Source organism: Durio zibethinus, chromosome 16 (genome assembly GCF_047325235.1).
Source record: "Durio zibethinus cultivar Kanyao isolate XHJ-2024 chromosome 16, ASM4732523v1, whole genome shotgun sequence".
NCBI classification, from domain to species: Eukaryota; Viridiplantae; Streptophyta; class Magnoliopsida; order Malvales; family Malvaceae; genus Durio; species Durio zibethinus.
The window spans coordinates 7,045,445-7,072,841 of record NC_143177.1 but is presented as its reverse complement, the minus strand read 5'-3'; the positions used below and the strand labels follow the sequence as shown (position 1 = coordinate 7,072,841).

Sequence of the window (27,397 nt, the reverse complement as noted above, 5' to 3'; positions counted from 1 at the left end):
CTTACATATTGCTAGTTTACTTTTTGCAAGAATTATGTTTTGTTCATTGTTTTCTTCACATGTTCTAATTAGCTTAGTCTTATACCAACCATTTGATTGAACCAACTTTCGAGATAGTGTGGGGATAATAGGTACTTAGGCTAAGAATCTCTTTAGTTAATCCTCATGGGAATGATATCTAGACTTTCGGTCTTTATTATTACTTGAACAACCTGTGGCTTGTAGAATTGTTCAATCAAGTACAGAACAAATTTTTTGTTTTGCCACCTCCCATGGGTTACAACTTAAACATCTTCTTTCTTTTTTGATGCACTACTTTTCTTTGCATCTCCTCTTTCAAGTTTTCCACTTTTAATCTCATTTTCTATTATCTCTTCTAATATCACCATGTTTGTAAAATTTTTTGTAGCACTTCCTACCATTTTATCATAGTATGGTGCTCAGAAAGTTTTAACAAACAAGATAGTCATTTTTTTTTTATGAGTGGTGGCTGAACTTAAGCGACAACATTTCTCCATCTTTGTGCTTTTTTCTTAAAGCTTTCAATGGCTTTTTTTTCTTCATAATCTGTAGGGATATACAATCTAGAGCCAAATCTATAATATGCCTATCTTGGTTGATGAAAGCCCTGAGTAGATGTGACTTCTATCCAGTTGGATATACCACTTGGTAGTCAATTGGGTAAGGCTATCCTAGAATATATGTATCAACAAAATTTTGTTATGGGTGTGAGCAACCATCTTTCAATAATACATGGTGACATGGGTCACCAAACATTTAGTCTTATCATACTTTTCAAATTTCAAGACTTTGAATTTAAGTGGAATGATTGCATCCAGCACTAAGTGTAATCTGACCACATCCATCGAGCCTTAAATGTCCATCCCCTCAATGGCCAGTGGCCATTTCGTTATAAAGTTCATCTTATACAAAGACTGTGGTTCTTCTTTTACTTCTAAAACACTCATTTTAAGCTTTTCTTGCTCTATTGGGTCATTCAAATTAGGAATATGGATTGGATCTAACAACTTCATTCCTATAGTTGGAATGGTGTACCTTTAAAACTAGGCATGTCCTTGTGTTATTGGAATAGTAATATAAACAAATAGACATTTTCCTATGAAGGACACATGTTATGGTTGTGTTCCTTATGAAGCTAAGCTCGATGTGGGGTGACACTTGGGGGATATGAGGGATCATTTTCCTTTTGTTGTTAATGCCTTTCTTTGGGAATGTTTTCCCTTACTACTTCTTTCCCTTTATCCATCTTGGTTATCATGGCCATCATTATGGACAATTGTTCTTTTATTTCTTCTTATACTTGTTCAATTTTATTCATTTAGCTAAATTGCTCTTTTCCATGGCCCTTGCTCATGATCGAGTATTGTATAAATGACAAACAAGTTGATTTGAAGACTTTAATGGTTGAGGTATCTTTAAATCTTTATTACTACAATTTTTAAGAAATTAGAATGTTGTATGTTCTTAGTTGGGAATTTTTTTTTAGTTTGATTTCTTATTTTGATTTGTTATTTTTCTTTAGAAATTGATGGTTATTAAAACATAGTGCTCATGCCAAATTAATGCAAATGAAAAATATTTGCTCTTTGACAAATTCCAATAGTAGAATTTTTCATTGATTCAAGACATCTTTTTGTTACATGAAGCTTATCATTCTAAAATCATATCCATAAAAAAATTTAACTTGCTCATAATGATCCTTAGCCTCATTTAGAAAGTTCACTAAATGTTATCCATAATCTCTTATAGGATTAACTTCTTGCCTTAAGTTTCCATCTTTTTAACCATTTCTCTTGCTTTCTTCATCGCCTTGCAAAATTGACTAGTTTGATGCTCTGTACATTGTTACCTTCTTAAACTTTTGGCTTTTTGCTTATAATGATCCTTAGCCTCATCTAGAAAGTTCACTAAATGCTATCCATAATCTCTTATGGGATTAACTTCTTGCCTTAAGTTTCCACCTTTTTAACCATTTCTTTTGTTTTCTTTATCGCCTTGTAAAATTGACTAGTTTGATGCTCTGTACATTGTTACCTTCTTAAGCTTTTGGCTTTTTGCTTCATGTAGGCATCTATTTCTAAGTCACAAGTGAAGTTCCAATCCTTTTCCTTTATTTGTTATTCACCCATAATTGTAGAAATATGATTCTTATGGTCTTGCAACTGCTACTTCAACCCTTGGATTACTTGGCGAAGTGAATCTTTTTCAAAGTTTTGGCTTTTTGCTTCATGTAGGCATCTATTTCCAAGTCACAATTGAAGTTCCAATCCTTTTCCTTTATTTGCTATTCACCCATAATTGTAGAAATATGATTCTTATGGTTTTGCAACAGCTACTTCAACCCTTGGATTACTTGGCTGAGTGAATCTTTTTCAAAGTTTTGGCTTTTTGCTTCATGTAGGCATCTATTTCCAAGTCACAATTGAAGTTCCAATCCTTTTCCTTTATTCGCTATTCACCTATAATTGCAGAAATATGATTCTTGTGGTTTTGCAACTGCTACTCCAACTCTTAGATTACTTGGCGAAGTGACTCTTTTTCATATAACATTTCAAAATGCTTTCTTTTCTCTTTTTTGAGTTTAACTTTCAACCTCTTGTTTTCTTTTTGACATTTTACCAATCTTGCCAAAGAAGTCAAATATAATTCCTCCTAATTTTGGCATTCTTGAGAAATTCTAATAGCCTCTTCTTGCTTTTCTTAAGCCTTACCTTTCCAATGCTTCATTTCTTCTCAGAACTCATCTATTCATATTACTGACTGATGAAAGATTTGGTAACATTTCCAATCTTTAGTTGGATGCATAATATCTTACTTTTTTGGTGCAAATCTTTCAAACTATATTGGCTACATCCCATTCCTTTATGACTTTTTCCAATTTCCTTCATTGTACTTCAACTTTGTATCTCAATTGTCATATTATCCCCAAAATCCCAAAATTTTCTTTTCTTATTACCTCCTTTCCTGCTTCTAATTCTTTTCTAACAAGCTTGACTTTTGATAACTATGCTTTTGCCTAAGGTTAACTAATTGATGCAAGCCATCATCGGAAGGAAGCACCATGTCTTTGAGTTGTTTTGTCTTCCAAATTTGGTAATCAAGAGTGACCTTATTGAGAAGAGGCCCTAATCTTGACTTTCATGTCTTCTTCCATACTTGGATTAATTGCTCTAACGTTCTTGATGGATCAGGATCCCTATAAGTAAATTCAACTTAAGCCAGCCCATGAGTTGTAGAAATAAATTGTTTTGAACCAAATTACCTTTAAACCATCAATGGAGTGTAACTTACCACATCCTATGGTCTCAATAATGGTATCCACGATTCATTTCCTCCTCGATACAACATAGGCACATGAGGAATCCATAGTGCCATCTATTTTATTTTATCTAAGGTAAGCCTTTGTAAGAATGCAATCTATTATTCCTTAGTCTTTAATGTTGGCCATTGGCTTTCACAAAATTATTCGATTAGTGACTTGTTTCAAAAATAAGACTTTGAGAATGCACTCTTCCTACACCTGAAATGACTTTTCACCCACACATACAATAACGATACACACCTTATAAAGCATCTTTTCCATTTTATTGACAAAAATTCAATGACCTGATGGTTTCAGTTAAGACTGTTGGTGAATGATGAATTGCTTGGGTTTTGATTTGTTTTAAAAAGTCCAACATGGTTATTTTGTGTAGCTCAAAGTTTTCAGAAAAATTACCATGCCATATATTGCGAAAGTAAAAATAACCATGGCTTAATCATCGTCTAAATTCCTTTGAACAAAGTTACGGAGAAAATCCTAATGAATACTGAGATCTTCGCCCTTGGGTTTGGTGAAAGAGTCAATAGTTTTGACTTTAACCCCCATAACCTTTGCTAATTTTTTATAGTAACCCGATATTGGCTTTCAAGTAAACACCTTCAAATGTTATAGTTCTATCTCAAGCAAAACTAAATACTCATCGATGGTTGGCACCAAATCCTTTTGGTTGAAAGTGAAGCACCTATAAGACAGATCCAAAACTATATAGCTATTCTAATTAACTATTCCTTGATTTCCATCAGAATAAGGGATGCAATTTGCCTATACTGTTCATAAATTTTCTCTTATCTTTCTTCACTTAACTGACCCCGGATGATAGATAAATCTTTTAAATTGTTTTGTGTGAAATCTAAATGCACCTTTTTGGGCAACCTAGACACATAACCAGTAGTCAAATAATCTTCATTTTTTTGCTAGGCTTTTTTCAACCAAATATGTACCTAATTAAATGACTCATATGGGACATTCACAAATGGTGAGCAAATCTATAGTTCTACAAATATCCATGAAAAGGAATTCTCAGAAGAAAGATGTCTTAGAAAAAATATCTCAATGTGAAATTGCATCATGTGATTTATGTAAAAGAAAAAAAATGCAGAGAAAATAAAGTTGTTAAAAGGATATGGTTCAATATTAGAAAAAAACAAAACTAATTTTCCCTTAGTCATAAGTATTTGGGGTGCTACATAACGAAACGAAATAATAGCCTTTTTTCACTAATCCTTTATTATTTTTCTATTTTAAAAAATTTTGGTCTTTTTTTTTGTCTTTTTTTTTAGAATAGATAATTTAAAAGGGTGGAAACAAAAGAGACAAAAATCTAAATTATTTTATTGATTTTAGAAAAAAGAATCTGGAACAACAACCTTTTTTTCATTTTTGATTTTTTGTAACACAAGATTTTTTTTTCTTTTATTTTTGAACATTTTGAAATTGTCACAGGTAATAAATTTATTTTATCATCATCCATGGATGAAAGTATCTCCTTATTTTTCCTAAACTTTGGTGTCTTTTACAAAGGGTCAGTGAGGCTTTACCTAAAATTACCTCTTTATGGCTTATTATATGCTTGGTTTAGATTGATATCCATCTAAAGGTTTCCAAATTGTTTCTTATTATCATCTGTGCTAGATTAGTAAGGCATCATAATCCTTATCAACCACTGTCTATGAACAAAAAATGATCAATTTAAGTGGAAGTTTTTTATTTGCCATTGTAGAGGTTATCACCTTAGAAGAACATAGGTACTTTATTTCCTCCAATAAGGGACTAAGCCCGAGTATAGAGCTCATGCATAAAATGAAATGTGTCATTGTGTGTGTAAGGGAAAATAACACCGTAATCTCTATCCTAAACGCCCCATAATTTATTGAGAATAATATATAAAGAAACATAAGTAATGAACAAATAACATAGTTAAAATGAAATGCAATTGATTTTTTTTTCTTTTCTTTTTATCATTGTTAATATTTTTAAAAAGCAAAATCCAAATCAAGAGAATTAAAGTAAAATACCAATGAAGGCCATTAAATCAAAATTAAGGATAATTTATAATTAAATTTTGGCTTGACTTTAAAAAATAGTATCTCTAGTAGAGTCACCAAGCTGTCATAACAGTTTTAGGGATCATAAGATAATTTTAAAAAGACAAAAAGTCTTCACCAATTTTTTTTGGCTAAGTGTGATTAGCCACCTAGGCAAACTTACCTATTTAATAAAATCTTAAAATTAATTAAAATTTATTCAAAAGATAATTTTTGAGTCTATGAAAATAATTTAGGTTTAAGAGTACAACTATGCGTAGGGAAGGATTAGCACCCTCACAATGCTCATTTAGAAAAAATAGGACCAATTAATTATGTATTACCCTTTAATCTTAACAAAAATGTCTTAATTTTGATATTTTGAAAGTAATTTCCTTAAATCCCTTTTTAATATCACAATTTCTTTTTTGGTTATCATTTTCATTCAAAAACTTTTCTCTTTGTTTCTTTTTAATAAAAATTATTATTCAATTTTTATTGTGGAAAAATAAATTAAAAACCTTGTTATAGAAAAACTTAAAATGTTTCAGTACATTGATAACATTGAAAGAAAATTTCTCACCTAAGGATTTTCTTAGGAATCACTAGGATTTCACTAAAATTCCATCCTCGGAAGTTTGCATCTATTTTTCCATCATTGAGTGATATGTATGCAATGCAAACAATGAAAAATGACATTCATGCTAGGTATACACCCTTTATTCGTGTATTTATAGGCTATTCTAATTAAACTAAATAAGTTAAATATGTTTGGGGGAAAGATATTGAATTCGGGCTTTCAAGTCCAATTAACATAGAATTTGAGCCCACAAACACAAATAACTCATACAATAGAGATTAGGCTTCAACCCACATAACTTCAAATCGGATTTTGACTTGTGTAATCAAACCCAACAAACCCTAAATGAATTTAAGATTAACTCAATGGAAATTGAGACCCATTTCAAATAACTTGGACAAAATTAGGTGTTTATAAAACACATGACCATCTACTTGTCCTTTATATAGCTGTATAACCATCCCTCATTGGTCCACATAATCAAGCATCACATAAGCTATATTGCAAGGAAAAATAGCTTAAGAAATTCATGATTTTTTTCTTTTTAGAATTCTTCTAATTGTTTAAGCTTTTAAAGGGTTAACATGACCATTTTATACTCTTTAATTGGTTATATTGCAAGGAAAAGTAGCTTAGGGAATTCAGATTTTTTGCTCTCTAGAATTCTCCTAATTGTTTCAACTTTTAAAGGGCTAACATGACCATTTTATACCCTTTGATTGGTTGTAAATATACATAGGAAGCTACTATAAATAGAATAGTAAGGGTTTAAAAATGGAAAGTTTCCTTTGACATTTTTTTTCTCTTTTCAATTTCCATCACGCCATCAGTAGGCAACATACTTGCTAACCTTGTTGAAGGCCCTTTAGGCTCCATTTTTACGCCATTTTTTCTTTTAGTTACTGAGCTATTGCTTGTCTTCTTTTACATTATTTGTACTAGCACCTAAATTTTCATTTTGAGCGTTATTTCCTTTAGATTTCAATGCAACTTCATCTTTACTTTACTTTACTTTATTTCCATCATTGTTTTAAATTTTTGTTTTACTTTCTTTATCTTTATGTTTATGTTGGTTTTAGATAAGAGAATGATGGTAAGGTTGGTAGCCCAACCCACCCCAACGAGTTCTGACCTGATCTCGTAAGGTCAATTTTTTTTTTAAAAAATCAGGTTTAAAGTCGGGTAGTATTAAGAAAAAATCAAGGTTAGGTCAAGTTCGGGTTTTAGGCAAACTCGACCTTACCTGACCCGATATTATATAAAAATTATTTTTTAATTTTTAATTTTTATATATTTATATATATATATTTAAAAATAATAATATTTTATATTTTAAAAAATATTTTATTAATTTCGGGTTAGGTCGGGTTTGGGTATGAAAGAAATAAAAAATTTTTAGGTCGGGTCAGGTTTGGGTTTTGTGATTATAAAATCAGATCGGATTCAAGGCGAGCAAAAACCCATCCCGACCCAACTCATTACCAATCCTAAATAATGGTATATGAATGCTTCTAGTATGAAAAATCATCAAAAAGGCTTCATGTAACTTGACTCAATTTTGTTCTTTTATTTTCTAAGTTATTTAGTTTATACTTGCTACCATTTCCAATTCTATTTCATCTTGCTATTCAATTTATTATGCTTAATTTTCCTAGTTTATTTTCTTGCTATTTTATCTCATTTTGATGTTTTATTATTAGTTAAATGTTCTTTACATACGCTTTTAATTTTTGCAAGTAGGTCCATAGTATTAATTTATTTACTCTTGATTTTTAACATATGATCTCAATTCTATTTTCATCTATTTCCAACCCTTATTTCATGCAATTTTAAGTTCATTTTTCTCTTAAAATGATGTTAGATTAAGGTCAAGTAAGTATGTTTTAGGTAAAGATCATATAGTTTATTAGGAGTTTGTCTTTTTGCTAGTTTGCATTTTTATTTTGGTGGTTGTTTAGAGTATCTTTAAATTTTGTTTTTAAATTTCTTAATGCTACATTTTAAACATTATTTTCATTTTAAATAGTGTTAGTTAATGTTCTACATGTTAGCTTAATGTTTAAGTTCAATTTCATAGAGTTCACTAAGTGGTTGCCTCTTGCTTCTTGGCCATTTAGCTAGGTTTACTTGCTACATTTTATTACTATTTTAATTTAGTTTCCAACCCCTATTTAATGCTATGTTTTTTTTTTTTTTTCAGCCTTTTACTTATAATGCACCCTCAAATTCTTGTTCTTTAATTTCCCATGAAATTTACATTTCAAGTGCTTTTTTAATTTATGCAATTTTAGTTTTCTTGTAATTTAATTTCACATTATTTAATTTAATGGGTTTAAGGTTTATTTTCCACGCAACTTAAATTTTTATGCAATTTAATTTCTCACATTTACTTTTATGTTCTTTAAAATTTTCATGTTGAATCAATTTTAATTTCTTGTTAATCATTTTTAATTTTTATTAGATTTGAATATATCTAGAATGATAAATTTTAGTGGTTAATGTTAGATACCACCGCAATACTTGGAGACGATTTCTTGGGGTTAATTCTTCCACTTTATTACTTGTACGGTCTGTATACTTGTAGTGTGCATATCACTAACCCATTTCAAAAATATAATTTATAGCCTTTTGTTTTATGAAAAATTATCTCATTTATAGCAAATAAAGTTTTTGGACCCTGTTAAAGGAGTTATTAGAGTGACACATATCTCTTTAAGGTATACTAAAAAAAAAAAACTAAAGTGAAACATGTATCAATCTCTTAATCTTACTTGTGAATAATAATTCCTCCAATTGATGTGTGAAAAACAAATTAGTATTTTATTTTATTTTTTATTATATTTCATTGTGTCTAAAATTTTAAGTTAAAAAGTTGCTGAATTTGTTAAAAAAAAAAGTAAAATTTTAAAAAAATTAAATGGCCAATGTAAACATAGTAAAATAATGATGAGAAATCAAAATAAGAATTTTTGTTGGGTTGTTGTCTCCCAATAGCATGCTACATTGGAGCTTGGGTGTAGTGTTAAATGGGTAAGAGAAGTGACACACCACATTGCCACCCAAGTGTAGTGTCAAATAGGTAAGGGTTATTATGTTTTGATGGACGAACAAGAGTAAAGAAGCTAGTCCATGAAGGTAAGGTACACTTAGCTACTTAGCATATAGGATCATTAACTATTTAGCTAGTCGAGATAGAAGAGATCATGACTAAGAGAGGAATTAATATTATGTGTCTCCAAGAAACTAAGTGGGAAGGGGAAAAGGCTAGAAAGATTAAAACATAGGGCTCTAAGCTTTGGTACACAAGTAAAGAAATAAATAGAAATAGAGTAGGAATAATTATGGATAAGAATTCAAAAGATGATGTGGTTGAGGTTAAAAGAAAGGGAGATAGAATTTTACATGTTAAACTTATATTAAGAGAGCGAACTATTAATGTCATTAGTTTACATGCTTCGTAAATAGGTTTGGATCAAGCAAGCAAAACTTTTGGGGAGATTTAGATGAGATAGTGTAAGCCATACCAAATGGAAAAAAATTGTTTATGTAAGGAGGCATAAATGGTCACATAGGCAAGGATTGTAGTGACTTTTAGATGGTGAATGAATGATATAGCTTTGGAGAAAGAAACGATACTAGGGATAATATTCTAGAGTTTGCTACTGTAGTTGACCTAACTATATTAAACATGTGTTTTAGAAAAAGTGAATCATATTTGGTGACTTTTAAGAGTGGGTCAAATGCTAGTCAAATTGATTTTTTATGAGAAGTAGCTATAAGCATTACAACGTTATACCAAGTGAAAGTGTGATAACACAACATAAATGTTAATTCTAGATATCTTTCACCTTCAATGGTCAAAGAGGATATGTCAGAGTCATGAACCATGTATTAAATGGTGAAACTTAAAGGGGGACAAATGTTAGCTTTTTACTAATAGATTGGTACAAGAGGTTGATTGGAAGCTTGATGAAAATGTGGGAAAAAAATTTATTAAAATTAAAAGGATGCTAAAGAGACACTTAGTTTATCTAGAGATCATGCACCATTAGGAAATGCATCTTTGTGGTGGAATAAGGATGTAAAAATGACAATTAAAGCTAAATTGGAGTGTTACTAAAGTTTGATTAGTAATAGGGACGAGACGAGTTATCTAAAGTACAAGATAGTAAAAAAAGAAGCCTAACAGGTTATTCGAGATTCAAAAACTAAGATACATGAGGAATTATATAGAAAACTAAAAACAAGAGATGGATAAAAAGAGTTGTTCAAAATTGTTAAGATGAGGGATAAAAAGAGTAGAGATCTTAATGGCAAAGATGAAAAAGTTACAATAAAGGGTAAAGAGATTAAGAAGTGATGGAGAGATTATTTTGATAATCTCTTAAATAGCAATTTTGAGCATGATATAGGTGAGCATAACATTCCTTTTAAGATATAAATCATGTGTTTACACATAATATTAAAAGGTATGACGTTAAAAAAGCTTTGAGAAGGATGAAAACAAAGAAAAATATAGGACCGAATGGTTGAATGATCTTTTCAACAAAATTTAGCGTATTCAAAAGATGCCAAAAAAAGGGAGGAAGAGTACTCTAATGCCTTTGTACAATAATAAAAGTGATATACAAAATTGTTTGAAGTATTGAGGAATAAAGTTTATTAGTCATATTATGAAACTTTGGGAGAGTATAATTGAAGGTAGGTTGTGACATGAGGTCACTATTTCCAAAAACCAATTTGGGTTTATGTGAGGACACTCCACAATAGAGGCAATTCAGCTATTGAGACTTTTGTTGGAAGGTTTTTGGGTGAGAAAAAAAGATCTACATATGGTATTTATCGACTTGGAGAAAGCATTGATAGAATTCCCCGAAAGGTGCTTTGTTAGGTCTTAATGAAGAAATAAATGCCTTTAAAGTACATTAACATAGTTAAAGATATATATGAATGAGTTGTAATGAATGTGAGAACATTTGTGGGTTTGATTGATAGGTTTCCCATTACTTCAAGATTGCATCAAGGTTCAACACTAAGTCTATTTCTTTTTCCATTAGTTATGGACAAGCTCATTGGATATATCTAAGATAAAGTGTCATTGTGTATATTATTTGCCGATGACATAGTCTTAGTTGCTAAAACTAGTGATGATCTTAATGCAAAATTAGAATTTTAGAAGCATATATTGGAGTTCGAGGGTTTAAATTGAGTAAATCTAAAACTAAATATATGGAAAGTAAGTTTAGTAGTAATATGAAGTAAGTGCTAGTGTAATTAAGTTGGATGATGAGATAGTACCAAAGAGTAATCATTTTTTATATTTGGGAACAATTATTTAGAGTGATGCTAAGATAGAAAAAGATGTAAATCATAATATTCAAGCAAGACAGGAGAGGTAGTGCAGTGCATTGGGTGTGTTGTGTGATAGCAACATACCTTTAAAGTTAAAGACGAAATTGTATAAAACAATTGTTAATGCATGCATTGCTATATGTAGGCACATAATTTTGTCTAGGCACATTCTAGCCATTTATGATACTTTTAAAGTCAAGCCTAGTTCGTATCCAACATTTCTTTAAGATTCACATTTTTTTTAAAATTGAATTTTGGATTAATGTGACCCGAATGCCCATGGTAAAAAAAATGTCAAACACAGTCAAAAAAGTCAAACTTGATCAAACTCGAGTAAACCTTTGGAATGCACAACTAACTAGGATTATTGAGGCTTGGGATTAATGAAATTATGATTTAGATTCTTGAGAATTTTGATTGCACCTCATGAGAGTAAAATTACCAAAATATTCTTTAGAGGCGTTTGGTTCGGAGAATCTAAAAACTTTCCCTCGAAATCTTGCTTGTGAGTAAATGATTTCTATATTTGGTTTAGGATTATCTAATTCCTAGGAAAAATGTCAAATTCCTAACAATACCCAAAGTCCTAGAATCAAAAACCCACCTCTCTTTGTGTTATTTTAGGATTCCGGATGGAAAGTTTCTTGAATTTCATATTTGACCTGAATAAACAATATCTTTTATCTATGTTACCCTTTTAAAAAGCAAGTCTGGCAATGAAAGTAAATTTTTTTAAAGTTAATTACAACGTTTGTAATGAATAAAATGTAGTAATTGTTCATTTTTTTCCATATATTTATTACTATGCTTTTCTGAAACTTACATAATAATTGTCAACTTAGTGTGGCCCTTGATTACTGGCTATTACAACTTTTTTTTTTTTTAAGAAATGCAATAATTGAATTTGGTTGCAACAATCTTTAAATGCAATGATAACATCATTGTCGAGAGCAACTCTAATCACCACAAGCTATTTTCTTTCTTTAATTACCAAACCTGCAATTCCATTATCAAAGGCTTATCTTTATCTTCACCTCCCATAACAAAAAGGTAAACCCAAAAATTTTAAGCAAGAAAGAGACCTTTTTTGGTTTTCATTTTTATTCAGTTTTAGTGACTGATGAGTTGATGTCACCTTTTTTCTTTCTTTTATAAAAAATAAAGAAAATTGAAAAAGTGGCTATTAGTTTAAAAGGTAGGTTTATGAACTTTGAATCTGGCTTGAAAGTTGTAGCTTTAGCAAATGAAATTTGCCAACTTTGCTTGGATAAAGGACTTTTTTTCAAGTTTTGAGTCTAATTGAGCCTTGGAAAGCAAAAGATGACACTGCTTCAGTGTTAATTTCTCATCTTTCAAGTGGGGATGAAGAAGAGCTTGCTTGGCCAAGTAAGGTTCTCTACTTAATTGTGCTTCCCAAGTTTCTAGTTCTACAAGAGCTAGCTTCTTGTCTACTAGTGATTTTAACAATTGAGTACTACAAGCTCTAACAATGATGAGACACAGTAGTAATTTTTAGACAAAAGTAATTTTTCTTTTTTTTTAATTAAATGTTATAATTGAGTAAAGCCAAACTTTTTAAATGAAAACAATTATTGTGTTTCTTTTAGTTAAACGTTGTAATTGAGTAAGGTAAATTTTTAAACAAAACCCATTACTGCATTTCTTTTAATTAAACGCCATAATTGAGTAAAGTAGATTTTTAAATGAAACCAATAATAGTGTTTATTTATTAATTATGTAGTATTTGATCATAGTGTTTTTAAAAAATAAAATCAGTTATTGCATTTTTTTCATATAAATGTAATAATTGGTACAATTTCAATTTTATAAAAAAATATAAAATCCTTTGTTCATTTGATGATAAAGGCATCATTTGTCATGTTTATATTTTTTAAATAAAATGAAAGGCTTTTTCCAAAGTTGTTAGGGATATTACGGTAAAAATACATGATTTAATAAACGTAGATCCCCCCTAACCAAAAACAAGAATTTAAAATTGGGATGCCCTGAAAATCAAACTTTCCCTCGAGTAGCACACTTTCTCCCGAAATCAAAGATCCCATGAATCAAATGCCCCCTTAAAGATATTTTTGGAATTTGACCTTCTCGAGGTTAGTTTTTGTGAAAAGCTCCAAATTGTGTTTTGATATTATTTTCTAATTTTTGATGCATTAAGAACCTTGATTGCACCTTTAAAAGATTAAAATTATCAAAATATCCTTTAAGGGAATTTTTATAATTTCACTTTCTTGTGGTTATTTTTTTAAAAGCCCCAGATCATGTTTTGATATCATTTTTTGATTTTTTTTATGCATTAAAAACCTTGATTACACCTCAAAAAAATTAAAATTATCAAAATAATCTTTTGGGATATTTTCATAATTTGACTTTCTCAAGGTCAATTTTCTGCAAAAAGCTTGAGATTGTCTTTTCATATTATTTCATGAATTTTGATGAATTGAAAACCTTGATTACACCTCAAAAAGATTAAAATTACCAAAATACTTTTTAAGGGTATTTTCGTAATTTGACTTTTTCGAAGTTGATTTTTTGTGAAAAGCTGCAAATTGTGTTTTGATATTATGTCCTAATTTTTTATGCACAAAAAACCCTGATTGCACCTTGAAATGGTTAAAATTACCAAAATATCTTTTATGGATATTTTTGTAATTTGACATTCTTGAAGTCAAAACTCCAAATCATAATTTAATATTACTTCTTTTAATTTTGGTGCATTAAAATCATAAGAATAGAAATTGGATCATAAGCTTTTAGGAAAATCATGCAAAAGGGTTAAAGGCACTAATAAGGGTAAAATGATCTTTTTTTATTAAGACAGCTACACTAAAAGCCAAAGTTTTATGCTATATTCTTTTAGAGCCATTGATCTTGTGAGGGCTTAAGTCTTAAGGTCAAGATTGATTGCTTGATTATTAAGCTTAAGAGGAGGAGTGAGAACTATTTTGGCCTTTAGATAAGATTTAATCAAATGGCCAGGAGATAGGGATTTGGCCTTTAAATTCATCATAAAGGGCTAGGAATTGAGAAAAATGGAGGTAGCAGCAAAAAGTGATGTGAAAGGCAGAAAAAAAAAAAAAGAAGGAAAAAAGAAAAAAATTGGAGTAAGCTTGGAAGGTATAATCTCTCCCCACTTTCATGCATTTTCGTACAAGCTTCCATATTCATTGATGTAGTTTCTTTTACTTTTATGATTCTTCATGAGGGGACAATTCTTCCCATAGTTGTTTTTTCTCCATTTTCACGCTTAATTTAATAAATTCACCTTACCATGTTAATGGTATGCGTTGAAGCAAGAATAAAAAAATAACAAAATCCATATAGAGAGTCCATGGCCAATGTTTTCTCATAGCTTGGCTGAAACTCCCTTTGGCTTTTGCTTGTGATTTGTTTGCTTGCCTTGAGATATTATGGTGTGCTTGTGATTTTAGAGATTGTTACTTTCTTGTTAGTTTACTATTTTGATGTTTTATGTTGGTTATTTGGCAAATAAAATGTTTTCTACCATTTTCATTTTTTATAGTTATTCGCATGTTTGATAAAAATCCTTTAACAATAAAAGGCCTCTCTAATTTAGTTTTCTAAGTGTTTGATACATGCCTTAGCTAGAGGAAATAATGGTATGCTTGTAGGAAAGGCCATAGGAAACTCTTAACTTAGCTTCCCTATTGCTTGGTCGAGACTTCCACCTTGATTCATGGCTAGAAGGTTCATATTAAATGCATTCTTACTTTATTTCTTAGCTAAAGTTTGTGTTTTCTATTTGTTTGATAAAATTTTCAAAGGATGATATTATGATGAATGATGAATTTTTAGTAGATTTAATCTTGTTTTCCAAGTGTTTATTTTGAATATCAATGGTGGATACATAGTTATACATATTTTTTGAAGGTTTCAATTTTAGCCTTTTTCATGGATTGGCCGAACTTTTTTCTTTCCCTTGATCATTGTCATTTAGCCTACTTTTGTTAAGTTTATATATGTATGGTTAGCTCAACAAATGTTTGTGAAATTGCCATAACCTTTGGTTTTCTTTTTTAGGTCCATTTCATGCATCAAATGTTTACACTTAGCTTTAATACTATGTTTAATTACTTTGTCACATAAATCACTCATGTAATCCAATTCAAGCCATCAAACCCAAACCAAACCCCTAAACCCTAACTCAAACCCTAAACCAAACCCCTAAACCTTGAACTTAAATCCCAAATTGAACACAAACCCTCAAACCTTAAACTGAATCCCCAAATCCCAAATCAAAACCCCAAACCCTAAGCTCAAACCCCAAACCAAAACCTTAAACTTAAACCATCAAACCCAAGCTAACTTAAACTTTAAACCCTAAATTTAAACCCTAAACCAAGCCCCAATCCCTAACCCCAAACTAAACAAAATCGAACCTAAACCTCCAAATTAAACCTAAACCCTTCAACCCTAAACTTAAACCCTATGCTGACCTAAACCTTCAAACCCTAAACTTAAACCCCAAACTAACCCAAAGCCATCAAACCCCAAGCCAAATTCCCAGACCTTAAGCTAAACGCTTAAACCCTAAACCAAACCCCTAAACCCCAAACTTAAATCCCAAACTAAACCCAAACCCCCAAACCAAACCCAAACCCTCAAACCCTAAACCAAATCCGCAAATTCCAAATCAAAACCCCAAACCCTAAGCTCAAACCCTAACCCAAAACCTTAAACTCAAACCTTCAAACCTACGCTAAACCTTGAAAAACTAATTTAAACCTCAAGCCCTAAACTTAACCCCAAACCGAGCCCCAATCCCTAACCCTAAACTAAACCAAATTGAACCAAACTAAACCTAAACCCTCAAACCCTAACTTAAACCTTCAAACCCTAAACTTAAACCCCAAGCCAACTTAAACCCTAAGCCAACCTAAACCCTAACTTAAACCTGCAAACCCTAAACTAAACCCAAACCCTCAAACCCTAAACTTAAACCCCAAATTGCTTAAACCCTAAATCGAACCATGAATATCTGTTTAATAAAATTTAAACTCATTTTATTATTTTATTAAAAGGATACACTTTTTAGGTAGCCACTCATATCTAAAAAAATTGATGGTGACTCCCTTGGTTTTGAGATTTTAATATGTTGTTTTTCAGGTCTGACTGTCGAGTTCCCAAACCCACATGTTGCAACAACATGGGATTGAGTGTTATGCCATTAAGAAACAAAATGAGAAGAAATGAGCATAGCTAAGATGATGATATTTAGATAGATCTATGGTAAGGCTAAAAAAGATAAAATTAGAAATAAAGAGATTTGAAAAAAATTAAGGGTAATTCGAATTAAGAAAAAGATGAAAGAGAATCATTTGAAATGGTTTAGACATGTAAAACATCTGCCCATCTGTACACCAATTAAGAGAAATGAGATTCTAAATTTAGGAGAAACCAAAACTTTTAGAGGTAGACCATGAAAAACTGGATGCAAGTAATAAAAAATAATATAAGAGTTAAAGAAGTAGATAAAAAAGTTGTTTGTTATAAATTTAAAGTAGATGAAGAGGTAAACCTCATATTTATGAGATATAAGGCTAGATTTGTAAGTAATAATCATAATAAAAATGATAGTTGAAACTTCTTGTTTAACATCTAGATTTTTTTGAAAATTTATATTGACATTTATAAAAACATTGTTAAAACTCTAGTTTAATACCTTGATCAATTCTACTATAATTTTGGAAGATTCCAATGAATTATTCCTACACTTGGATTATTTTTTAAAAAATAAAGATGTGTAGAGAATGAAAAAAAAGAATAAAATTAAATAACTTGAAATATAAAAATATAAAAATAGAAAATATAAATGACAGGATATAAATTTGAAAAATTATAAATAATAATTCTTTTTTTTTAATTCTTTGATAAGTAGATACTTTAAAATTTTCATAAATATGTAAATACAATTTAGAAAACTTTTCAACATAATTTTTTTTTTTTTTGTGTGTAAATAAGTTTGTAGCTTGGAGATAGAGAAAAAATTGCAAGTGCTAGAACTCAAATTTCATATTTGTTATACGCAAACTAAGGTTTTGCCCGCCTTTATCTCCAACTAAATCTTAAAATATTTTATCTGACTCCAAACTGACCTAACATCTGATTATTATTTTTTATACTTGATCTTGACCCAATACTTATATAAATAACATGTGTCAACCCACATCCAACTCAAAATTAATTTAATAATTTTAATTTAGTATAGTATTCATAAAACATTATTTTTTTAATATAAATTTCATCTTAATTATATAAAAATATAGCATTTTTATTAAATTCACATATTAAATTAAGATATTACATGATAATTTTATTAATATATGCATATATAATTAAATAAATAATAAAATATATAATTTTATTTAAATATCGAGCGGGTCGAGACGGAATACCTTGAAACTTGCCTTCGACTTGACTTCGACTTTTAAAAAAAATACTCAACCCATCTTCAACATAACCCCTTATTTAAATAAAAAAATGAAACTAATCCTACTAATTATTTTGCCTTCCCTAATGCCAACTATAAAAGTAGTTATATATATATATATATATATATATATCAATTGAGTTAAACTCTAGATTTCATAAAAACATTTTATTTCTACAAATGTTCAACTTAAGAAGATAACAAAAGAGTACAATGAAATAAAAATTATATTAAATAATAGATTTATATTTCAAATGTTAATTGATGTTATTATATTATAATAAAAGAAATTATTATTCTTTAATTAACTGATATAAAAAATTTGACCCATGCAAAGCAGGGCCTAAAACGCTAGGAACATTATAATTGTAACATTATTAAAAGTAATCCAAAGGAGCTCAGTTGACGACATGGGACGGGTATATACTCGCCACATAGCCTGCTGTGTGACAAAAATTTTTTATTTTTATTTTTATTTATTATAATAAAAATAAGTAATAATTAAAATAATATTAATTCATAATAAAAATAAATGATAAGCATAACAACTTTAATTCAAAATTTTCACTAAAAATAGAAAGTTAAAAAAGGAAAAAATGTAAAATCAACCAAAAAAACTTTAAAAAAAAATATTGAACGACAACAAAAGAAATTTCTCATTTATACTATAATTAAATCTATAATTATATATATATATATGAAAATTAAGGAAATATAAATTTACATGCCCCTATTTATTTGTTTGTCATGTGATTCATGAGAGCTTGACACGCAAGTTTTCCTTGTAATTTATGAAGTGCTGTGTGGTGTATTGTTAGCTTGTAAAGTGGTCCATGACCTAGACTGTCTTTCAAATCCTTAGACCAAGCATTGGACAGAAATTTTAAGGCCCAAATTCAGTCCAATTTGGATTATTATTTTATTAATGATTTTTTTTAAAATTTTAAAATATATTTTAAAATATTAAAATATACTATGTTTTATCATAATATTTAATGATAAATAAAATTTTAAAAATTTCAATTTATTTGTTTTTATTTAATGTAATTTTAAATTTTTATAAATAAATTTTTTCTAAAAAAAAGTATCCCTCTAAAAGTGGGAAGCATTAATGCATTATAGTGAAGGTTAAGTATTGAAGTGTTCTATGAGTTGATGTTATTGGAGTTTAGAATATGTTTATATTATTTGTGTTAATCTAATAATTTTTTTTTGATAAATTTATCTTAGTCAAATATTGTAAAACAAGTTTATTCTTATAATCTTTTTTCAAATATTGATAAATCTATTAAAAAGTAATAGATTCGAACAAAATTTTAAAAAATATTACGACGTCAATATATAAAATAGAAAAGATAAAACTTTGACTCTACAGACTACAACGACAATATTATTAATTAAAGTTTGAGAACCAAAAAAACCAGTCGCGGGACTCGGGAGGATTGAGTCGAGCTCGAGTACGACCTAAGTTTGAAGAGCGAAGCTGATGCATGAAAACGATGAGTGCAGACCCAATTGGTGAAAGGGGCTCGAGACAAACTTAGTCTGGCCCATATGGGGAAAAATATATAATATTGAGAATGAGATTTGGACCCACGGCCTGTCGGACCAGAAACTTAATCTGACGCCTCAGACCAACTCGGCCATCCCAACAATGTCATCTTTTCTTGTGATTTTCAATGTTGTTATACTTTTGGCCCATGCTAGTGTGGCACTCGCCATCAGAACGACAAGTGTAGTCTAAATTTATCCACGTACAACAGCCGGTGAAACAGCAACGCCTAAACAACTCGAGTAGGCCCAGCATAGCCTCAAAAGATTCACACGACCAAAAAACCAAAAACGGAGCAATCCTAATGGCGTCGCGCGTGATTTCGACGACGTTAGTCATTCCTCCTTGCCCTATTGCACTCAACAAATCCCGAGTTAGGCCCTCGAAGAACTCCGGAAAACGATTTCTCTGCTCATCATCATCGTTGTTTGAGGTTGGAGTTAGAAATGCGAAGATAAAATGCAAGGCCATACTTAAGTATTGCTAAAACTCTGTCCTTAACTAAAACTTTATATTTCATAACTTCGACAACTTACTTTCATTGAACAATTATAACTCAAAAAAAATTATTGCATCTGAACATGTTTTGTGCAAGTGGCTTGTTCAACTCTTGATGGCTTTTTACTATTTACACTTACTCATATTCCCCAAGTTGTTTTCGACTAGCAATATTTTGTTTCATTTTATTCAGTGTTTGAACATCCGCATGACGACAGATCTAGATCAAAACATACGTCTTGTATGTATGACGAAATGCTTGTATGAGATGTTTAATGTCTATTGGAAGTATTTGTTCATTTGACTTGCGTATATTACCAAATGCTTGTACGGAATTTTGAAACATATATGTATTTTTTTTGTATTTTTATTTAATAAAATTCATAAACAATTTTGTAAAATATTTTACATTCTTTTTTAAATAAAATAAAGCATTTTGTTTATTTATTTTTTCTATTTATGTATATTTAGTATTTATGTAATTACTTTAAAAATAAATTAAAAAATTAAAATTAAATGACAAAAAATTATAAATAAAATATATCAAATATAATTGAAAAATAAGTATTATTGACGGAATACCAACAGATTATCAATAGATTATTGAAAGATTTTATCGTTGATAATTATCGATAATTACTGACAGATTTTGTTTATTACTAACGGAATAGCATTACCAACTTTATTAATATTAATGAAATTTTTTCGTTGGTAAATTTGTCAATAATGTTATTAACGACGAAAAAATAAGTTTTACCAACTATATTTTTCATCAATAAAGATCATTTTTCTAATAATATATGATCATTGTTAAGTGTGATCTCGATTTAATTATGTTTTTAGACTCATAATGAGATATGCAATTTTGACTAACATGTGAGAGGAGATCTTTGCTCTCACCTCTATATATATGAAGCCGGTCTATTAGGTTTCATATCCATATATACGAGGCCGGTTTATTAAGTTTCATAACTTTAGTTTTTGGAGGCAAATAATAGTTCTTTCTCCTCTTACGTGCAAGTCTCCTTTCCGACGCCCAAAGAAGGCATCAGAAAGCTCGTGACAGTGACAACGCATTTGTGGACCTCAGTCAATCGGGATTGAGCTCTTGTCTGTATCCAAGTCAGTTTTAGTTAAAGTTAAATTTGGATTTATGACTAGATGAGGTTTTGATCAAATCTAACAATGCACATCGCATATGAAATAAGAAAATTTAAAATAAAATTTCAAAATTTTATGTGTATGTAACATGGTGGTGATAAAATATTAATGAAAATATATTTTTTAAAAATAAAAAAAAAACTAAAAATAAAAAAGAAAATCTAAAAGAAAGAATGGAGAACTGAGAAGGATGAAAAGAGAGAGAGAAATGGCTAAGGGCCAAGTGGAAGGGGAAGGGCGGCACTAGCAATGACGTCGACCACCTGTCACAGAATGCTTGTGACGTGAAGAATCAAAGAAGAGGAAGAAGAAAAGATGAGGTACACCAGAAGGACGAAGAAGATAGACAGAGAAAGAGTAGAGAAAATAGAAGCAAATAGTTGTGATTTTCATTCATAATCCTGGTCGATAGAATGCTGTTGCTTAATAAGAGAGAATGGGAACAAATTGGCAAAAAATAATAATAATAATAATAAAGGATTAAATTTAAAAGTATGGAATAAACAAAATCTCTTTTGAGAAAAGCACGCCATTTGCCTTCTTCATGGCTTCAACCTTGTTTTATAAGGAAAATCTTATTATGATTGGCTAAGGTCTTTCAAGGCTCTTCAAGTTACAGAAATAAATGCACTATCTCATAAATATCATATTAACAAGAAAGTAACTTACATATCTCCTTCACAATAACCTATAATAATGCATATATAGCAACCCCATAAACAAAGACATATGTGAACCCATGTTAGGCTATAAAACACCAATAAGGTTATGATATATTAACATCATGAAAATTAAAGCATATAATCAAAAGGTATATAAAAAGTATTTAACTGCACTAGAACTAAAGCCTACAATATCATCCTTAAAAACACATATTTCATTCAAAGTTATTATATCAACAGCTTAGATAAAATACAATTTTGAAATCTCAACCATTCACAATGGACCAGTCCATCTAACCATTCACATTATGAAGATGCTATCTTGTTATAGTCCATCTTGACAATAACAAGGTTGCCTAAGCAATTATCTACTTGCTGTCATTTAATCATGACTACAACAGGTTGCCTAAACCTTGATTGCCTATATATTTGGGAGATTTTTGGGTGTTTGGTAGTATTGTATGGAGAGAAATTAACTAAGTTTTGAGTGTTGAATGTGTGGTGTGTTCCTAGGGAGTGATTCTCTAATCCTAACTGTGTTTTCTGAAGTTATTGTCTTCCTTGATTTCATTTTTCATAGTTCACCACCATGAAATTGGTAGTAGGGGAAATGAAGGCATACCATATGGCATACAGCTACAATAATAAATTTTAACCATGGAGAATGAGATTGGAAAAGAATAGTTACGCAAAGATTATCTCGAATAAAAGAATCTTCAAGGCCCTTGATTGATTGAGACCAAAATTTGATTCATATTTTTAGTCCCCTAATTTCCTTAGACAATTGACACTACACATCTAAAATGTAACCATACTATAACAGGACAAAAAACTGAGTTATTAAACACTTACAAGCACTCCTTCCCTAACATCCTCCACCAGCATCTGAAACTTAGTTCTTGATCTAGGCTGTTTAGTTTTGTTTCCAATTCCAAAACTCCACTTTGCTCCTTTAGAAAATAATAATCCAAGCTCCCTTTCAACTTCACTATTGTAAGAAAAGAATGTAAGGCAAAGCAAGAATAACAATAATTCAAAAATAGACCATACAGATTTCTAAACTAAATGATATTTGTGGTTTCTTTGGGTTTTCATTGTACATAAACTGATTTTCCTTGTGAGTTAGTAGTACATACACAGTTTTCAAAAGATCTCTCCATGGATTTGCCTCCAACACTGAACAGGATGAGGTGCAAGAAAGTAGTGAAACTTTGTGAAAGCAATCAAAATAAAATTAGTGAATCATATTATGAATGAAGCATCAAGCCGTGAAGAAACAACACAGGTTGTCAAACAATTTACAACTATTACCAACACTAAAAGTATCCATCAATAAATTCCAGTACACCAAGTACATATAGAAACTCATACTCTATAAATATCAGATAAAACTGCTAGCATGATTGGTTAACTCTATGGAAGAAGTTGAAGTAGCAGCATAGAATGATTGGTTAACTCTATAGAAGAAGTTGAAGTAGCAGCATAGCAACTAAGTATTCCCTTTCTTTTCACCTACATCACAATTATAATACAAAACAATTGAGAAAACCAGAGACTAACTGGAAAACAATGCCAGACTGAAATGCAAAGAAGACTTACATATCACCAGAAAACATATGCTAGATTTGATGGCAATGTTCCAAAGAAAAATAGATTGAACAAGAACTATATCTAACGTTTTAACTTCTGAATCTCCATTAGAATCATAAACTTAACATGAATTCTACTTTCCAAAATACTTTCAAATCAGAATATTCACATATATGGAGATTTAAGAATAATGCTTATCAGTAGATATGTTTGGTCTATTATCTCCACAATAAACATACCTGGAAATCTATTTCCATATACTACAGCACGATAAACTGTATTATTTAGGTAGAAGTTTAACAGGAAAAAAATCTGAAGAAATCAAATAAGAATGAAAAACATATACTATTTCTAATGATTACTTCTATTCGTTAAAATAATTTAAATATATAACACCACAAAGTTTCAAAAGTAATTGGCTAAGAACAGCCACTTTAACTTAAAACATAGCTCATACGAATCATTGATAAGATTCACAAATTAATTCTTAAAATTAAAATTACTTTAAAATCAAATGAAAAAACATGTGATCTGTAATTACCACAGCCAACTAAACCAGCCATAAGAATAGCCCATCTTGTTCCAAGTTGCTCATCATCTATATCTTGTGGTTTTTTTTTTTTTTTTTTCTAGCATATCAAATCATGAGTTTCATCGAAGAAAAGCCAAAGAAAACAAAAAACACAGCCTCAGTCAAACTCAAACACTAAATCAAGATCAAGATCAAGCACGACCACGTATTTGAAGATTAAACATTTCTATTTAATTTCAAATTACCTCTTTTTTGTTGAAATATTTTAAAAGACTGAAACATTTGCAAAAATTGTGCTGCCCTGTTGCAAATACTGTGAGAATGAGACTATAAGAGCTATCTTGCAAAAACTAATGTTGGTTGCACTGCTGCTATATCCTAGGGTACAAAGGACAATGACATGGTTGTTGGAGGCTTGGAACCCTTGAGTTTTAAAGCGAAAAAGGGAGAGGCGACTAAAGCTTTTGATCAGGTTTTTTGGAGAGGAGAAGGAAACAGTGATAATGGCTAAAACCTGGAGGCGGAGCGTCTGCTTTCGAGAAAGGAGAAAGGTACACCACTCAGAGAAAGAGGAAGAAAAAGGAAAACGAGAAGACTAGGAGAGGTTGTTACGAGCTGGACGGCAAAGGAGCAGTGATAGGCGGTGGCTGGAACATGGAGATGGGGTTTTGGTTTGGGAAGGAAAAAGAGAATGACACTGCTTGTGAGAGAAGAAATAAGAGGGGGAGAAAAAAGAAATAAGCTTTTACTTTTTAAAGTATTTAATATTTTTAATTTGCTGTTTTTAATACCGACGTATTATTCAGACCTTTAATAACTTATCAATAAAAAATGATATCCTAATATCTAATAGTGATATTACTAATTTAGGTATATTTAAATATGATACCATAATAATTGTTCATTAATTGATATTAATTAATATAATTTAATACATAATGACTTTATTAGTCTAGGAATATGAGACAAATATAATTTTATTAGTTAAATGTCATGTTAATAATGTTAGTTCATGAATTAGAGTATCACACGATTTTTTCTAAAAAATATATAACACAATTTGAAAGTTTATGTATTAATTTGTATTTTTTATTATTTGTATTAATTTTTACATTTCCTCAAAATTTGAATATAAAATATATAATCAACTCAAACTAAATATTTATAAATAATTTTAAATAGTAGGTATCTAAACCTTCAAATTCAAAACATATCCAAAATATAACAAATTTATTTTTACCATTCATGTCTTATCTATATCTATTTATAATTTTTTAAAATCACTTTCTATGGATAAAAAATCCAATTAAAATTCATATATGGTATAAAATCAAATGATAGGTTCCAATGGCTTCAATTAAAGTTTTGATTCAATTCTCCATAAAAATAATTTTTTATTTAGATTTATGATTTTGTCAAGGAATCCTTATATCATATTTAAAACATGAGTGGTATAACCAAAACCAATCCACCAAGTGTTATAAGGAATTTTTACCAAATTTAATTTAAAACAAACGAAAGCATTAAGCTTACATTTTCTTTGAACTATGCTTTACATTCCAAACAATTTTTCTGATAGTGTCTAAGCTTTCAGCAGAGATGACACTAATCTTTTTTTTGTTTCTTCTTGTTAATTTAGGCAGATGACATATTAGGCTTTAGTGGTCCTTTATTGCCATTATTTTTCTTTTTTTCTTTCTTTTAACTCTTTAATTAGCCCATAAGATTAACTGAATGAATTCTTTGCTTTTTAAGCCTTGCTTCCTTTTCATAAACATACCTTGTAATTCGGTCACCTTTCATTTATTTTTTATAGTTTTGTAATTTATTTGGAATGGATTATACCTAAGAGTTAATGTGTTTATAATGAATTAGATAAGGAAGCTTTCACTCATTTCCATTCTTATGGATCTTAATCTTACTACTATATTTGTTATTTCAATGACATGATCATGCACTTTAATAGAAAATTGAAAATATATAAAAAATATAAATTTAAAGCACAAATAAGTAACTTGAAAATTAAAAGAGAAAAGATAAAAAAATCAAACACAAGAATTTGTAAATGTTCAATTTTTCTTTAAAAGCACATACATTCTCTTTCTTAGCTATTTTAGCTAAGTGCAATCCACTAGTAGAAAAATTCTATTACAAATTTCAATCCTTATGTTTTAATTTTAAGATAACAACCTCTACCCTTTCTAGGATTTATCGAATCATTTTTACAATATCTCTCAATAGGATACCTCACTCTTGACTCAAAAGTCCTTTTTAAACATGTTGATGGTGTTTTGGTTACGGATGAGCTAGATGGTGATTTGGAGGGTCGTGTTGGGAATAACCTATATCTACAATAGAAAAGCACGATCAAAGGGGCTTCAGAGTTGTTTCTTTAAGACATGCTCTGATACTTAAGTTAGTCAAGTATCTATGATTTTTAGAGAAAGAAGGTAAGTTGGCATGATTGTATAGGAAGCTTAAAAGAGAAGGGTTCAGATAATCGTACCTAGACCTTTTTTTTTCCTTATATATGAGACAATAAGCGATGATGTAATTAGGATTGTTGACAATTAATAAGAAGTCAATGTAGAGCTCGAGGAAAGGTCATATAGGTGAGTGTGGGCTGCATTTAATGATCCTAGGCTAATGGGTATCATTTAATGATCCCAAGTAAATTAAAGGTTAGTTGTTTTGTTGTGAAGTGATGTCCTATTAAAACATTAGTGATAATAGTTGAGCAATCCTATCTATAAATGAAGAAGTGGAAACGAGCATATGTTATGATGAAGAGTCTGGATGTCGATCCTTTTTTATGGTGATGTGTTAGTTGAATGCATATTGACTTGTCAAATGTGAAAGTTGACCTTGTTGATGTATAACAGAAAATAAAAAAATTTGTAAATTATAGGATACCTCTTCAAGATTAAAAAAATTTGCAAATTATAGGATACCTTTTCAAGATTAAGTGTTTTTCTAATGAAGTACAAAAAATGATAAATGAAGAACAAATATAATTTGGATACAAGAATGTGAAGAATTAAAGCTTTAAAGTTTTTAATGCACTTAAATTTTGAGAAAATAAAGATAAGGGTTTTTATTTTTGTTCTATATCTTTATAAATGTGTCAGAATGTCCATTTTATAGTTGAAATAAACTTGGAGATGTTGGAGAAGAGTTGGCAAAGAAAAAGCTATTAGTCCTCTTGAAAAACTAGTTGCTGAAGGCTGTCAGGGGCATAGGAATCGATTCTATCCATAAGCGAATCGATCCCTTCATGCATTTCATTCAAAATTTAGATGTTGTAGGCTAAGGGATCGATTCTTTTTGACAAGGTAACGATCCCTTCATGTTGGGTAGCATTCAAAGATGTTATGGCCTTTTTGCACTCTACTTATTAAATTGACTATATCTTTATAAAACTCCAAATCAAGATTCGTTTGAAGATTTAAAAGATATACATAAAGATCCTTCTATTTATATAAAAATCAACATTTGAATCAATGTATAAGAATTACAATGAATTTCCAAAACTACCATATGTGCTATTGTTAAACAACTTGTACGATCTTTAGTAAAAATTTAACATTTTTATTTGAAAAATTTGGATTCAATTTTGTTTAATCCATTAGAAAAC

General features: G+C 29.8%; 1 long non-coding RNA gene across 1 annotated transcript; it reads right to left on the bottom strand.

Moving 5' to 3' along the window:
* Positions 1-21,592: 21,592 nt before the first annotated feature.
* On the bottom strand, positions 21,593-24,528 carry LOC111298466 (uncharacterized). Its single transcript, XR_016328607.1, has 2 exons — positions 24,009-24,528; positions 21,593-23,153 (listed from the first exon to the last, which is right to left on the bottom strand). It is a non-coding gene; the product is annotated as an uncharacterized LOC111298466 (long non-coding RNA).
* Between the last annotated feature and the right edge of the window lie 2,869 nt (positions 24,529-27,397).